General features: G+C 42.8%; 1 protein-coding gene across 1 annotated transcript in view; it reads right to left on the bottom strand.

Moving 5' to 3' along the window:
• Positions 1-1,850, bottom strand: part of meiob (meiosis specific with OB-fold) — a 63,158-nt gene extending 61,308 nt beyond the window's left edge. Inside the window, exon 1 of the mRNA XM_041206249.1 lies at positions 1,781-1,850. The gene's annotated coding sequence lies outside the window, so the exon portion shown is untranslated. The remainder of the gene's footprint in view (positions 1-1,780) is intronic.
• Between the last annotated feature and the right edge of the window lie 14,330 nt (positions 1,851-16,180).

The following is a 16,180-nucleotide window of genomic DNA, read 5'->3' as shown; positions in this document are numbered from 1 at the left end:
AGAAGGTGACGATGAGCTGCTTTCACAAACCGCTGCAGTCCATGTGGTGTAGGTACACCCAAAGTGGTGTTAGGGAGTTCCAGGATTTTGACTCAGTAACCGTGAAAGAGCGGCAATATATTTCCAAGTCAGGATGATGAGTTGCTCGGAGGGGAACCTCCAAGTGATGTTCCCATGTACCTGCTATCCTTGTCTTTCTAGATAGTAGTGTTCATGGGTGTGGAAGGTGCTCTCCTAAGGAGCCTTGGTCAGTTCCTGCAGTGCATCTTGTAGACGATACACACTGTGTACCGCCACACAATGTGGCACCACTGTGCGTCAGTGGTGGAGGGAATGAATGTTTGTGGAAGGGGTGCCAATCAAGCAGGCTGCTTTGTCCTAGATGGTGTCAAGCTTCTTGAGTGTTATTGGAGTTGCACTCATCCAGGAGAGTATTCCATCACACTCCTGAATTTTGCCTTGGGCAGGCTTTGGGGAGTCAAGAGGCGAGTTACTCATTGCAGGATTCCTAACTTCTGACCTGTTCTTGCAGTCATAATATTTATATAGGCAGTCTAGTTCAGTTTCTGGTCAATGGTAACTCCCCAGGATGTTGATAGTGGGGATTTAGTGATGGTAATGCCATTGAATGTCAAGGGGCGATGGTTAGATTCTCTCTTGTTGGAGATGGTCATTGCCTGACACTGGTGTTGCACGAATGTTACTTGCCAATTATCAGCCCAAGCCTGGATATTGTCCAGGTCTTGCTGCATTTGGACATGCACTGTATCTGAGGAATCGCGAATGGTGCTGAACGTTGTGCAATCAGCAGCAAACATCCCTACTTCTGACCTTATGATGGAAGGAAGGTCATTGATGAAGCAGCTGAAGATGGTTAGGCCGAGGACATTACCCTGAGGAACTCCTGCAGTGAAGTCCTAGAGCTGAGACGACTGGCCTCCAACAACCATAACCATCTTCCTTTGTGCTAGGTATGACCCCAACCAGCAGAAAGTTTTCCCCCTGATTCACATTGGCTCCAGTTTTGCTAGGGCTCCTTGGTGCCACACTCAGTCAAATGCTGCCTTGATCTCAAAGTCAGTCATTCTCACCCGACCTCTGGAGTTCAGCTCTTTTGTCCATGTTTGAACCAAGGCTGTAATGAGGTCAGCAGCTGAGTGACCCTGGTGGAAACCAAACTGAGCGTGATAGCACTGTTGATGACCCCTTCCATCACTTTCTTGATGGTCAAGGGTAGACTGAAGGGGTGGTAATTGGCTGGGTTGGATTTGTCCTGATTTTAGCGTACAGGACATACCTCAGCAATTTTGTACATAGCCAGCTAGATGCCAGTGTTGCAGCTGTACTGGGACAGCTTGGGAAAGGGGGGGGGGCGGTGATGAGGGGGCAGGAAGGGGTGCAGGGAGTGGGGTTGATGAAGGTCTGACAGGAGGGGACGACGACGAAGGGCTGACGGGGTGGGGGGGGGAACGAAGGGCTGACGGGAGTGGGGGTTATGAAGGACTGACGGGAGAGAGGTGTGAAGGGCTGACGGGTGGCGGGCTTTGGGGGCCGGGTGAAGGGGCAATTTGGGCTCCAGTCTTTGACGGTCGGGGCGCGTGGCGGCGGTTTGAAGGGGCTGCTCTGCAGCCGCACCACACGACGCTCGAGATGGTCTTGCCTCGTTTCCCACATTCTGAATATCGGATGGTTCATGGTTTCAGGTCACCTATTATTGCTTAACATTTATGTTTGGCAGTTTTGTTTTCCTTCTTCTGGCCGTAAAGAAAAATAAATATACCTGAATCGCACCCGTTTAGTCTTTCATGCAAAAAGTTGACTGGCAAACTCGCCGGGGGTGACGTCACCGGAACTTCGAGCAGTGACTGTTGAGCACGTGGACACCTGGACATGGGGTGGCTGACGACTGACCGGAAACATTTCCTCTAGAAGGTATAATATGCAAATTAAATCATAGGCTAATACAATAACAAATTGTATTTATACAGCAACTTTAACTTAATAAAAAACCCCAAGGTGCTTTGCAGGAGCATGATAGGACAGAACTTGACACGCAGCCTTGGGTGACCAGACATCCTGGGACAGTGTTGTTCTAAAGAAGTCATACCGTCTCGAAACATTAACTCTGTCTTTCTCTGCACAAATGCTATCAGACCTGCTGAGTTTTTCCGCGATTTTTGTTTTTGAACTTGGGACAATCCTGGGTTTTCACTAAAAGCCCCGATATCCCAATCGTTTTCTCCAAACTACTCAAATGTCCCAGTTTTCAGCTCCCCTCACGTTCCATTTACAGTTGGCAAACCCAATCCAATCTTCATTCGCTGCATTACGCCATGGGAATTGCAGTGCCTTTCAAGAGGTTGTGCTGGGATGCTACCCCACGCACAGAAATCCTTCTATCTGGCATTGGAAGCTGGGAGGGAATCGGCTTCTGGGTGAGGAAAGAAGATTGACAGCAATGTCCGCCAACCACAAGCCGCACTTGTGAGGTAGTCAGACGGTGTCCATCGGTTAGAAGGTGGCCAGGCAAGTTCAGGTGAGCTGTGCCATGTTTAACCAAACTTCTTATTGAAAGATTGCTTGCTTTCCTACTTGCATTACTGAGTGCAAACTAAATCTCACACTTGAGAGACGTTCGCTAGTTTAAAATTTAGCTACTGGCTGAATATATTTTGGAAAAATATGCTTTATTCATAAAATATCCAAAAGAACATTACAAAACATTTCAAAATGTCCATCACAAAAAGTGTAATCGTATTCCAGTTTTCCACATCGATCATGAGGTGCTTCAATACAATCGATGAACATTACAGACATTTCAGCATGGTCATTACAGTCAGTCAAACAGTGCAATAGTATTCAAGTTATCAGCATAGATCATGTTGCATTCTGAGGTGCTTCAATACAATTGTGATACATGTAATATTCACTGCATACATTCAATGTGAGTCATACAACCCAATTGGTCTAAACCATTCCCAGCCCCTCGGTGCACTATGGCAGAAAGGTCTCAGACAGTGATCTTTTCCCATTGCGCCGTTGTAGCAGCTGCCCAAACTTTAGTGCATCCCTCAGCACGTAGTCCTGGACCTTGGAATGTACCAGCCTGCACTCGGTCAGGGACAACTCTTTGCACTGGAAGACCAACAAGTTTCGGGCAGACCAAAGAGCACCTTTCACTGAGCTAATGGTCCTCCAGCTGCAGTTGATGTTTGTCTCGGTATGTGTCCCTGGGAACAGCCTGTAGAGCACAGAGTCCTGTGTCACAGAACTGCTGGGGATGAACCTTGACAAAAGGTTCTCTCTCCAGACCTCCTTTGCAAAGGCACACTCCACAAGGAGGTGAACAACGGTCTCTTCCCCGCAACAGCCACTTCGAGGGCAATGTGCAGAGGCGAGACTCCTAGCGTGTAAGAAGGATCTGACAGAGAGGGCCTTTCTCACCACCAGCCAAGCTACATCTTGGTACTTGTTGGAAAATTCTGGCAATGAGGTATTCTGTCAAATGACTGACAGTTTGCTCAGGGAACCATCCCACAGGATCCACCGTCTCCTTTTCCCGCAGGGCCTCTAGGACGTTACGTGCGGACCACTGCTTGATGTACTTGTGGTCAAAGGTGTTTCTCTATGTAAATTTTTCCACGAGGAACAGTTGATCCAACTACTTGGAGCGTTCCACGGCAGCATGGCCATACCCATCCTTCGTAACACCGGGGACAGGTAGAACCTCAGCACGTAGTGACACTTGGTGTTTGCGTACCGAGGGTCTATTCACAGCTTGGTGCAGCCACACACAAAGGTGGCCATCAGGATGAGGGCGATGTTGGGCACATTTTTCCTCCTTTATCTAGAGGTTTGTACATTGTGTCCCTTTGAACATGATCCACTTTTGTCCTCCAGATAAAGCGAAAGATGGCTCGGGTGATCGCCACCGCACTGGAGTGGGGAATGGGCCAGACCTGTGTCACGTACAGCAACATCGAGAGTGCCTCACACCTGATTACCAGGTTCTTACCTGCAATGTAGAGGGAATGTTGCTCTCACATGCTCAGTTTTCTTTTCATCATTTCCACTCGCTCCTTCCAGTTTCTTAACGCATGCCCTGGTCCCTCCGAACCATATCCTGCTAATGGCTGAAAATGTTTACTGTTAGAACCCAGTGTGCAAATTAAAATAAACGAGGCTTTTAAATGGAAACTGGTCTTACCATTGTGCATTGCACAGTAAGGTTAGGGTAGAATAGAGGATCTTGGCTGGGATGTTGTGACCAACCTTGGTTCTTTGTTTTAAAAGAAAATGAGGCAGAAATGCCATTGAAACAAAAGTCTGTGATTTGTAACTGCTGTGTTCAATAATTAAGTGTCTTAAAGGGGTAACCAACTCTGGCTGGACATATTCCAAGAGATGTAATCACATGACTCTTAACTTCAACTGCTCCTCCCCCAGATTCATGCCATTGGTCAGCCAACATGTCAATGATCGCTCTCCCAAGGCCTTTTCAATATGTTTCAGGTTTGACTTTTAAAAATCTGACCACGATAACAAGAACCATATAATTTGATATTACTCCAGACGACTGAAAGCTTGTCAAAATGATGGTTGATAAGACAGATGTTCGACCTGCATTGTGGTGACTCAATGTATCATGGGAAAGAAATGGGGTGTGTCTTAAGGGATAAAAGAAAGGTGGAGATGTTTACAGAATCACAGAATCACCCAGTGCAGAAGAGGCCCTTCAGTCCATCGAGTCTGCACCGACTGTGAGAAACAACTGACTTACCTACCTAATCCCATTTACCAGCACTTGGCCCATAGCTTTGAATGTTATGACATGCCAAGTGCTCATCCAGGTACTTTTTAAAGGGTTTAGTGAAGGAATGCCAGAGCTTAGGGCCTAGAAAGCTGAAGACATGGCCAACAATGGTAGGAACAATTAAAGTTAAGAATGTTCAAGAGCCAGAGCCGATGGAGTGCAGAGGTCGGGTTGGGGTTGGGTGTGGGGTGCTGTAAATCTGGAGGAGATTACAGAGATAGGGAGAAGCCAGATCTTGGAGAGATTTGAAAAATTCTGGTCTTGGTGTGAGTTAGGATATGGGCAAAAGAGTTTTGAATTACCTCAAGTATTTGGAACATATGCAGAGGCCAGCCAAAAGTCTGATAGTGGTTTCAGCAGTAGATAAGCTGATGCAAGAGTGGAGTTGAGCAATCTAAATTATGGTGTATATGTATGGTAGGTAGCTCATCTTGGAGTCAAATATAACACGAAGTTTGCAAACAGTCTGGCTCAGCTTCAGACAATTGCCCAGGGAAAGGGATGGGATCGGCAAGGAAGCTTGTGACTGGAATGAAGACAATGGTTTCTGTCTTCCCAATGTATAATCTGAGAAAATTTCTGCTGGATGTCAGGCAAGCATTCAGACAATTTTGAGACAGTTTGGGATCAAGGGTAGTGGAGGTGAGGTAGAACTGGGTATCATCCACATAATTGTGGAAAATAATGTTGTGGTTTTGGATGATGTCTTGGGGGGCAGTATGTAGATGAGAAAAAAAGAGGAAGCCAAGCATTAATTCTTGTGGACACCAGGGGCAACTGTGCAGGAACAGGAAGAGAAGCTGTAGATGATTCTCGGACTACCATAGGGTAGATACGAAAGAATAAAAACACAAAATTTGCAAATACTCAGTGGCCAGGATTTTACAGCCCCACCCCTCAGTGGATGCGGCAAGCCATTTAAATCTCCATTCAGGTTGGTGGGACCGTAAGCCCGCCGGGCGGTAGGGGCTGTAAAATCCTGGCTAGTAAATCTTGTGGAGAGAAATGATGATGCAGCAGAACAGTTCTATTGAAACATCATTGACCTGAAATGTTGTTATTAGCAATTGTTAAAAGAATACCTACAAAAAAGTCCCCAGAGGCCCCACCCCAGCTATTGAGAGGAAAATCAATAACAGGTTACTCTCTCTAAACAGTGATAATATTCTATCCAAGTCTTTGCATAATAAACATACAAATTAGGAGCAGGAGTAGACCACTCAGCCCTTTGACCCTGCACCACCATTCAATAAGATCATGACTGATCTGATTTTAACCACAACCTCACTTTCCTGTCTATCCCCGATAATCTTTCACCCTTTTGCTTATCAAGAATCCAACTACCTTAAAGATATCCAAGGACTCTGCCTCAATCGCCTTTTGAGGAAGAGAATTCCAAAGTCTCACAACCCACTGAGAGAAAAAAAATTCTCGTCAAGTGGTATAAACATCATACCACTTCTTCCTATCTGATTTCATTCAGACAATCGCAGATCCACGAACTAGATGTTCCACTGAGACCTATTGTGTCCACGAAAGGTTCTCCAACATACAAGACAACTCTGCACCTATCCAGGATACTCCCACCGCTAACAGGGAAATCCATATCATTAGCTCTAAATATATCATTAAGTAGATATAGCAAACCACAATCAGCTCATCAGATACAATGGTCAGTTTCAATGTTGAGTCACAGATCAGCATAATTGCCGTCCCAGAAGCTTTCCTTATCATCAAACAACATTTGGAAGAAGACATACCATTCAGCTCACCACCACTTTCTCCAGAGCAATTAGGAATGGGAAATAAATGCTAACCTAGCCACTGATACCCACATCCCATGAATGAATTAAAATAAAATGAATCGATCTACTACCAACACAATAACTTATTACAGCCTTGGTTCAAACATGGACAAAAGAGCTGAACTGCAGAGGTAAGGTGAGAGAGACTGCTCTTGACATCAGGGCCGCATTTGAACATATGTGGCATCAAGGAGCCCTAGCAAAACTGGAGTCAATGGGAATCAGGGGTAAAACCCTCCACTGGTTGGAGTCATACTTAGTACAAAGGATGTGGTTGTTGGAGGTCAATCATTTCAGCTCTAGGACATTCCTGCAAGAGTTCCTCAGGGTAGTGTCCTATGCCCAACCATCTTCAGTTGCTTCATGGATGACCTCCCTTCCACCAGAAGATCAGAAGTGGGGATGTTTGCTGCTGATTGCACAATATTTGGCACCATTTGCGACTCCTCAGATACTGAAGCAGTCCATGTCCAAATGCAACAAGACCTGGACAATATCCAGGCTTGAATTTCAAGTGGCAAGTAACATTCATAAGAACATAAGAAATAGGAACAGGAGTAGACCATTAGGCCCCTCAAGCCTGCTCCACTATTCGATAAGATCATGGCTGATCTTCTTGCGTTTCGATTTCCACATTCCCATATAACCCCGATAACCCTTGATTCCCTTGTCTAACAAGAATCTATCTACCTCTATCTTAAAAATATTCAATGACCCCGCCTCCAACACTCACTGAGGCAGAGAATTCCAAAGTCGCACTACCCTCTGAGAGAAAAAATCTCACCTCACCTCTGTCCTAAAAGGGCAACCCCTAATCTTAAAACAGTGCCCCCTAGTTCTGGACTCACTCACAAGAGGAAACTAAGATGTAATTTATGACTTTAGTAAGAGCTGTTTCATTATAATGATGGGTGCAGAGAGCCGATTGAAGGATTTCAAACAAGAAATTCTGAGAAAAATGGACAGGGATTTGGGAGGTGACAGGGAGGTTGCAGATGAGGTTTCAGCTTGCAATAGCAGAGGAATCTAGGGCTTTTTTTTTGAGGAGAGGCATGGTGACACCAGAGTTGAAGGAGAGAGGGACAGTACCTGAGGAGACAGACTATTAATAATATCAGTTAATAAAGAAGACAGAAAGGGAAATTAAGTGGTTAGCAGTTTAGGAGGAATAAGCCTAGTAAGCAAGAGGTGGATTTCATCAGCCAGATGAGCTTGGAGAGGACATGAGGGGAGATGGGAAAGAAGCTAGAAAAATGCGTAAAGGGTTAGGGTAAAAAAGTAAGAAATTAGGCTAGGTGGGATAAGGGAAGAGAGGGAAACAATTGAACAAAATAGCCCATGAGCTCCTCATTACTGGAGGTGAGGGTTGTGGAGGTAGGCGGAGTGGAGTAGGCGGGGTGGTAGGGTGGGGGTAGGGGGTGTGGGTGAGGGGGGATGGAGATGGGGGATTGGGGGTGGATGGGGGAGACACGTAAAATCCTGGCCAGCAAGAACTGGAGAAGCTCTGAAGAAGGGTCATACAGATTTGAAATGTTAACTCTGTTTCTCTCTCCAAAGATACTGCCAGACCTGCTGAGTTTTTCTAGCGTTTTCTATTTTTATTACAGAAAGAACTGTCCTTGGGAAGGAAATGTAGGTAGAAAAAAATAGAAGGAAATGATTGGAGATTGTTTTATCATACTAATGCTAGGGGTTGGGGAGCCACTTGTGATGACAAGATAAAGTGGATTGCTGTTTGTTGGTAGGAGAGTTTATATGAAGGGAGAAACTTATGAAGGAAAAGAGGGCAGTAAACTCAGGACAGAAAGCAAGAAGAAGTTGAAATCACAAAGAATGAAGTCGCTCAATGCAGAGGTAGGAAGAAAAAACAGAAGATATCTCAGTGAGATGTTTGGTATGATATTTGTTGGGTGGTACAGAACAAGGATTTTAAATGAGGTGTGATGAGTGGAAAAAGGTGGGATGGTTGAATGAGGAGAACTTGCAAAACAAAAGACTGGTTGGGGGGAAAACCAAGGTGTGATTTAAGGTTAAGGGCTACACCACTGTTATGAAATTTTAAACAGGATAAGTGGTGGAAGGGATATCCAGGTGGGGAAGCTTCAGCAAGAGGAAAGATATCATCTCCCCTCAACTGTCTCTGTCAAGGCCATAATGTCAGTGTGATCATCCGCAATAAGATCATGGATGATAAGGACTTCATTAGTAAATGAATATAAATGAATATTTTGGAGAGAGATGTGGAGGAAAGCAGTGCCAGCCATTCTACGGGAAGTGTTCACAGAATCAGAGCTGGAAGTGATGAAAGGGACAGAGAGGAGTTGCAAGATTAGCCCCCAGTAGGCAGGAACAGAATAGGTGTTGCTGCTCATGAGGAGGCAGCAACTTGTGCCTTTATGCGTCTTTTTAACAATGCCAAGAGAGCACAAAGGGAGACTCCAGGGTTATTTAAGAAGGAGTCAAGCCTAAGATGGCAGCATCAGAGCAGGAGAGATGACGAATACTGAAAAATTGGAGACTGAAAGTGGATTACCAGAGGGTAGAAGCAAAAAAAAGGAGGAATGATATTGGGGAGGGCTAAAAAGAAAAGGGAAGAGGGGAGAGAAGAGGTGAAATAGAAGTGATGGGTTTGAGTCCAGTACAGCAGCCAAACGTACATGGAAGGATACGGGAAAAATTGGGTTATGTAGGCGGTAAGGTTACAAATTAGATCAAAATAGCAAAGACTGAAATGCATGGGGAGTAGAGAGGACCTAACGTGAGTAAAAAAAAATGTACATTTAAATAAAGGTATATGAAGTTGATGTAGTGAAATCGGTAATGGATTGAAGACCAGGTGCCAAGACAGGTGAATGGAAATAGACAATTCAAAGTCTGTGGATGAGTCCCTTGGGAATTGTTGCAGGTAAATCTGACAGTTGAAATAATGAGATGCTATACTCTTCAACTGTCAAAATGATAGATCAAGGCCATTGTTGAAACCATCAGTTGAGTTTTGAAAGAGAGTAAATAGAGACTGTGAAGAAATTTCCAAATCACAGTCTGCTGCTTAATCTAAATGAGAAGAATGAAAGCAGTTCATTGAAATAGACCAGAGCTGCGGAGCGAATCCATGTCTCTTATCAATATTGATATTGCCAATTTCAGTTACTTCACCAGGGCTAATTAATTTATGTTTAAATTCACTCTGGTCTAACAGAGTAATTATTCCACTGGAAAATGTTGAGAGATGTCAGATTCCAGACCCTCCTTAAACCAAGCACAGTTTAGCAGAGACAAGGGATAGAGTAAAATGATAACTGAGGAACACTGCAAAGTTTATAGCCATCATGTTTGAAACAACCCGCTTTGTAGTTAACACAGTTAAACATTCTAAGGACTTCACAGCAGTGATACCAAACAAAATTTCGTACTGAGCCACAAGGAGGTATTGGAACAGATGTCTAAAAGCTTGGTCAAAGAGGTAAGTTTTAAGTAACATCTTAAAGGAAATAAATTAGATGGAAAGGTTTAGGGAGGGAGTTTAAGAGCTTAGGGCCTTAGCAGTGAAGGAATGGCTGCCAATACTCAAGCAATTAAAATTAGGGTAGTTCAGGAATTGGACGAACACTAAGACCTTGGAGGGCTATAGGAGATTATAGGGACAGGGAGGAGTGAGGCCATGGAGGAATTTGAAACAAGGAGGAGAGTTTTTAAATCAAGGCATTGCTTAACTGGAAGCTAGTGTAGGTCAGTTTGCACAGGGGTAATGGGTGATCAGGATTTGGTGTGAGTTGGGACATGGATTGAAGAGTTTTGGACTATCTCAGGTTTATGGAGGGTAGAATGCGTGAGGCTGGCCAGGAGGCTATAGGAATTATCAAGCCTAGAGGTAATACGTTGGGAAGAGGGTTTCAGTAGCAGGTCAGCTGAACACACATAGCACAGAAAGAGGCCAATCCACCCATCATGCCTGTGCTAGCTCTTTGAAAAATCTGTGTAATTAGTTCCATTCTGAGCTCTTTCTCCATAGCCATACAATCTTTCCCTTTTGTGAAATTTAACAAAAGAGCCAGAACAATAAATACAGGTAATAAGATGTCAAATTTAAATGGACAAGGCCCTGGTTAGACTATAATAGACAATAATAGCCTCTCCAATATTGTTTATTTTAACTTCAAAAAGAGCATTGACAAAATTCCACATAAAAAATTACTAATTAACGTGAAAATCCGTGGAAATTCAGGGTAGAATTTGGGACTGCAATGGAAATGGCCAATGCCTGGCATTTGTAAGTACGAATGCTATTTGCCACTTATCAGTCCAAGCCTAGAATTTTTCTAGGCTTTGCTGTGTGTGGGCATGGGTGACTTCATATCTGAGGAGTTATGAATGGAACTGAATGTTGTGCAATCATCAGTGACCATCCTCACTTCTGACCTTATTTTTTTCTCATTTTAAATAAACCTTATTGTAACTGACATCAGCTACAGCATCAATTGACAAAGGAAATGTTTAACATTGCAGTGAAGAATGGTTCTGAGAGACACGGCTGGAATGTTGATCTCCTGACAGACAAAGCTCAAGGGGAGAGAGAACGGAGGGTTAAACTTTGAGCTTTTAGTTTCTTGGTCAGACTGCGGACACTCCTTCACTCCCGCTTCTTGTACTTCTCAATGTGAGCCAGAAACCAGGCTGCAGGAACCAGCATCACAGCTGACATTACAGTGAGTCCAATCACCGACTCCGCGGTGCCGATCTCCCGGGCGGAGATTTTGCTGGTGAGTCGGGCCCTTTGGCCGAGCAGAGCCTGGCGGAGCGGAGCCGAAAGGCCGAGAATCCCTTTGAGCACAGCGGACATGGCGGCAAGGTGAGCCGGAGGGTCATTAATGAAGCACCTGAACATGGTTGGGCCAACGACACTAAAGAACTCCTGCTGAGATGACCTAGGTCAGAGATGATTGACCTCAAACAATCACAACTGTCATCCTATTTCTAGTTATGTCTCCAACCAGGAGAGTTTTCCGCTGATTTTGCATGACTTCAGTCTTACTAGAACTTTTTGATGCCACACTCAAGTCAAAAAGGAAGAAAGCTGTAGACTACCAAAATGTATCAATAAATTGGCCAAGTGGGCAGAAATGTAAAAAATGGAATTCAATCCAGAGAAGAGGTAATACATTTAGGGAGAACAAATATGGCAATGGAATATACTGTAACTAATAGAATGTTGAGAGGTGTAGAGGAACAGAGTGCATGTTCACTGGAGGTAGTAGGATAGGTAGATAAGGTGGTTAAGTAAGGTATATGGAATACTTTATTAGCCAAGGTGCAGAATATAAGAGCAGGGAGGTTATGTTAGACCTGTATAACACTAGTTAGGCCCCAGCTAGAATACAGCATATAGTTGACAGATGTAATCACAATGGTGAAGGGACAGAGGAGATTTATTAGCATGTTGTCAGGAATGAAAATTTTAGCAATGAGGACAGGTGGAAAGGCTGGGGTTGTTTTCTTTGGAACTGTGGAGGCTGAGGGGAGATTTAATTGAGGTGTAGAAAATTATGAGATGCTTGAAGTGGATAGGAAGAACCTATTTCCCTTAGTAGAAAGGTAGCATGGATTTTTTAAAAATTAGTAGAAGGATTAGTTGAGGACAAACTTATTTTCACCAGCGAGCGGTGGAGGAAGAAACCTTCATTGAACTTTAAAGTGCTTGGATAGGTACCTGAAGTCTTGTGGCCTACAGGACTGTGGACCAAGAGGTGGAAGGCTGAATAGCTCTCTTTTGGCTGGCACAGACATAATGGGCTGAATGGCTGCCTCCTGTGTGTAAGTTTCTGTGATTTTGAATGATTTTAAATTCTACCTTTATGTCGAGGGCAGCCACTCCCACCTCACTTCTGAAATTCAGCTCCTTTCATGTTTGGGTCAAGGCTGTAACAGGGTGTGAAGAGGAAATGTCCTGATGGAACTCAAACCAACCATTGCTAAGCTGATTATTGGCTCTATTGATGGCCCCTTCTATCAGTTTGATGACTGAAAGTGGACTGATAGCTGACCAGCTTGGAGTGGCTTGCTTTTTATGAATAGAACATAGTGGGCAGTTTTCCATACATTGGTGAGAACAAGGTCAAGTAAATTTTTCCCTCATGTCTGGCTGCTATTTCCTTCAGGGCTCAATCAGTGATGGTACTACCGAGTTACTCTTGGCCTAGGATAATTGGAAGAGCTCAGCTATGATTGTCCCCACAGTTGAATTGCCTGCTGGTGTTGCCTCTCAGCTCAGGCAGGAAGAACGGGCATTTGGAGAAGTAATGCAATGCCTGTAGAAATATATTTCATGAATTACCATCTTCATGAGAGGAGGTAGAAAATAGAGATGAAAAGAAAATACTGTTAAGTGGGACAATTAAAATGATTTTAATTATACACCACATTCATGTATGGTTAATGTGTACATACATAAAATAAAATATTCTGTTTACTGAAAAGTAATTGTGAAAAAATGCAATATTCAGTGCAATACTAAGAATTTATTATAAAAGATAATCCAAGTGACACGTTGAGGATTCCTTTTAATATAAATATGATTTCTACACATTTCTGCATGTATAATTTTCTGTAAATCTCTTTCTCTAAACATTTCATCCAGAGGACAAAATCCTCAGTTTCTGAATTCATTTACTTCAGTTGTAATTCTGTTAAAGTTATAATTTTGGTGCAAGTTATACTGCTCAACAGTTTCAAAGAGTTTGACTATTACTGATCTTGTGCAATATCGCTCGAGATTACACTTTACCAATCACACTTTGCTTATCTTATCTTTGTTTTTCCTTTATTGATCCTTCAATGTATCTTTACTTAATGTAGGTCAATCCTTTGTTTATTGTTCAAATAGTAAGAAATAATCTTCAGTTGATTTGCTTATTGCTGTAGTGTCATTCAACTTCTCAAAAAAAATGAATATTGAGCCGTTTTATTGCAGTATACCAAAGGACCATTACCCATCCACCTTTATCATGCCTACGATGTAAATCAATGATAACTAAACTATAACAGCAATGACAAGATTTTGATCCTGCTCAGGTGAAGGTTACAGCCTTAATGTCATCAGTGTTGCAAATGTTCATACTGGTTGAGTAATAGTTACATCAAGTAACCTCATATTACAACATCTTGCATTGCAGTAGTTAGTCCAATGAAAATTAATATCAACATTGCTAACATGTTTATTATGTCAGTCTATTGTAACTCTTACCTATCAAATGATCTGTGTCAGAATTTTCAGTTTCTACGTTGGCAAATGATTAGTATTTATTTCATTTGCAGATGACTACTTAAGATTGGCACTGAAGAGATCAGAAGATATTAAAACATCATTGTCACCATAAATAATAAAGTTTAAATGATAAAAATGTAAAGCAAAAATGTCTGCCATATTTATACTTATGTTTTGTTAGTAATGCACCAAACTGTATTCTGATACAAAAAGACCAATAAACTTTACTTTCTATTCCTCAGGTACCAACTTTACATTCTTAGTCAAAAACTGAATCAAAATACTTATTAAACAATTCTGTCATTCCCTCACTTCCAAGTATAAGATACGTCCTCCTTTCTTTGTGGCTCCATCCCTTTTTGACTGTTCCTTTACGTCTTCAGTGATAAAAAAGCTCGAGCTCTATGCCTTTGCCAGACCAGGTTATACTTCTCTTATCTGCTTCCCATATACTTTTCTTCTAAAAATATAAAAATTAGGCTAAAAAAAGGCTCTTCTTGAAACCTAGCGTTTTCTCTAATCTGTTATTTATACCTGGAACCGCAATCTTTGCACCCCTTCCTCCTAGCCAAAACGTCTTTAACCTATACCTTTTTCATCTCATACAAAAATATCTCCCACCACTGTACTGCTTTGATGCATCAATATTTTTCCAATCAGTTAATCTGGGCTAGGTCCTCTTTCATCTAACTGAAATTAGGTACTCCCAGTGCAGCATTTTCATCTTCAACTCTTTTTCTGTATCCAATTTCACATGGTGATATTTCTAAACTGTTCTGCAACATTCCGTTCACATACTTCCCCAGAATAATTGTCTAGTACCAAATCTAATAGTGCATCCTTCCTTGTTGGACACACTAGATGTGTGCTATTTTGTCATCCTTCCATCTATGAAAGATAATGAACATACAGCAAACAATCCATTTCAGATGGGGTGTCTTAACATGGCATGCCTTTGCTGATGGTTGAAGGGGACCAATCTTTGCAAGGTAGGTTCTGCCACAAGTGCTGCACATGAATCTACCAAGTGCTGTGGGTTGTTGTTTTCAGCATTGGCATCTGTTGCCAAGCCACTGGCCATCGTGGTGGTTCCTGCCAGTACACAGGAAATGTTGCCATTTTCCTCTAATCAGCTGGTGACTCCAAGGTGCAAAATATTTATGTCTAAGGCCTTCATGTCATGCTTGCAGGCATCCTCGAGGTGAAGCTTTGAGTGTCCTACTGGCCGTCTGACTCCAGCTACCTCATGATACAGAATGGTATGCGACAATGTTCCATCATGCAGACATGCCCGAGTCAATAAAGCCACTCTGTTTGAAGAGGCCTAATAAACTTGGGAACTCTGCCTTTGAGAGGACTGCCGCATTTGTAATTTTTGTCCTGACAGGATATATTCATAATATGCCACAGACAGCGAAGATGGAAATTTTTGAGCTTCTTTCCTTGAAAGCTGTAAGTCGTTCATATTTTGCAGCCATACATTGAGGTGCTGGGAACACAGGCCTCATAAACTGTCAGCTTAGTCCTAAGAATTAGTTTGATGTTATTCCATGTGCATTTCATGAGTTAGCCAAAGGTGGTAGCTGCTTTCCCTATTCTTGTATCAACTTCTGCATCCTGAATTCATGCTAAGAATCCTCATTTTGAGCACAAAGGTTTTTCTTATCCAAGTCTACCTAAGGAAATGTTAAATCATCAACTATTCTAACTCTATTACTACTGCAAACCTCTCTAAATTGCCTACAAATCTCAATCTCTCTTCCACTATTTAGTGGTCTTCAATATGCTCCCAATATGAAAAAGATTATTTTTTTAGTTCAAACCAGGCAGTTTATCTTGGCCATCGTGTCAGCTGTGGCTCGGTGTGAACAATCTCACCTGTGAGATAAAAGCCATGGGCCCATATTCTATTCCAGAGATTTGAGAACTTAATCTGGACTGACACTTCGGCACATTACTGAGGGAGTGCTGCATGGTTGGAACTGCCATCTTCCAGATGAGATGGTCAACCAAGGCCTAATCTGCTCTCTCAAAGTGAACATAAAATATTCCATGGCATTATTTGAAGAAGAGCAGGGGAGTTCTCCCAGTGCCCTTGCCAATATTTATCTCTTATCTAACATCATTAAAACATATTGGGCGGAATCAACCCAGATTTGCACTAAGTGCGCTAGCAGGCGGGTAAAAGGATGTTTTACCCGCTGGCTGCGATGGTGGGCTTTCACGCCTTATCATCCAAACCTGCCGCATTACTTATGCATTCCTGGGAAACATGCCATTTCCATGGCAGACGGACTCTCA

This window comes from Carcharodon carcharias, chromosome 15 (assembly GCF_017639515.1).
Source record: "Carcharodon carcharias isolate sCarCar2 chromosome 15, sCarCar2.pri, whole genome shotgun sequence".
Lineage (NCBI taxonomy): Eukaryota > Metazoa > Chordata > Chondrichthyes > Lamniformes > Lamnidae > Carcharodon > Carcharodon carcharias.
Note: the sequence above shows the minus strand (reverse complement) of the source record. Positions and strands in the feature narration are given on the sequence as shown.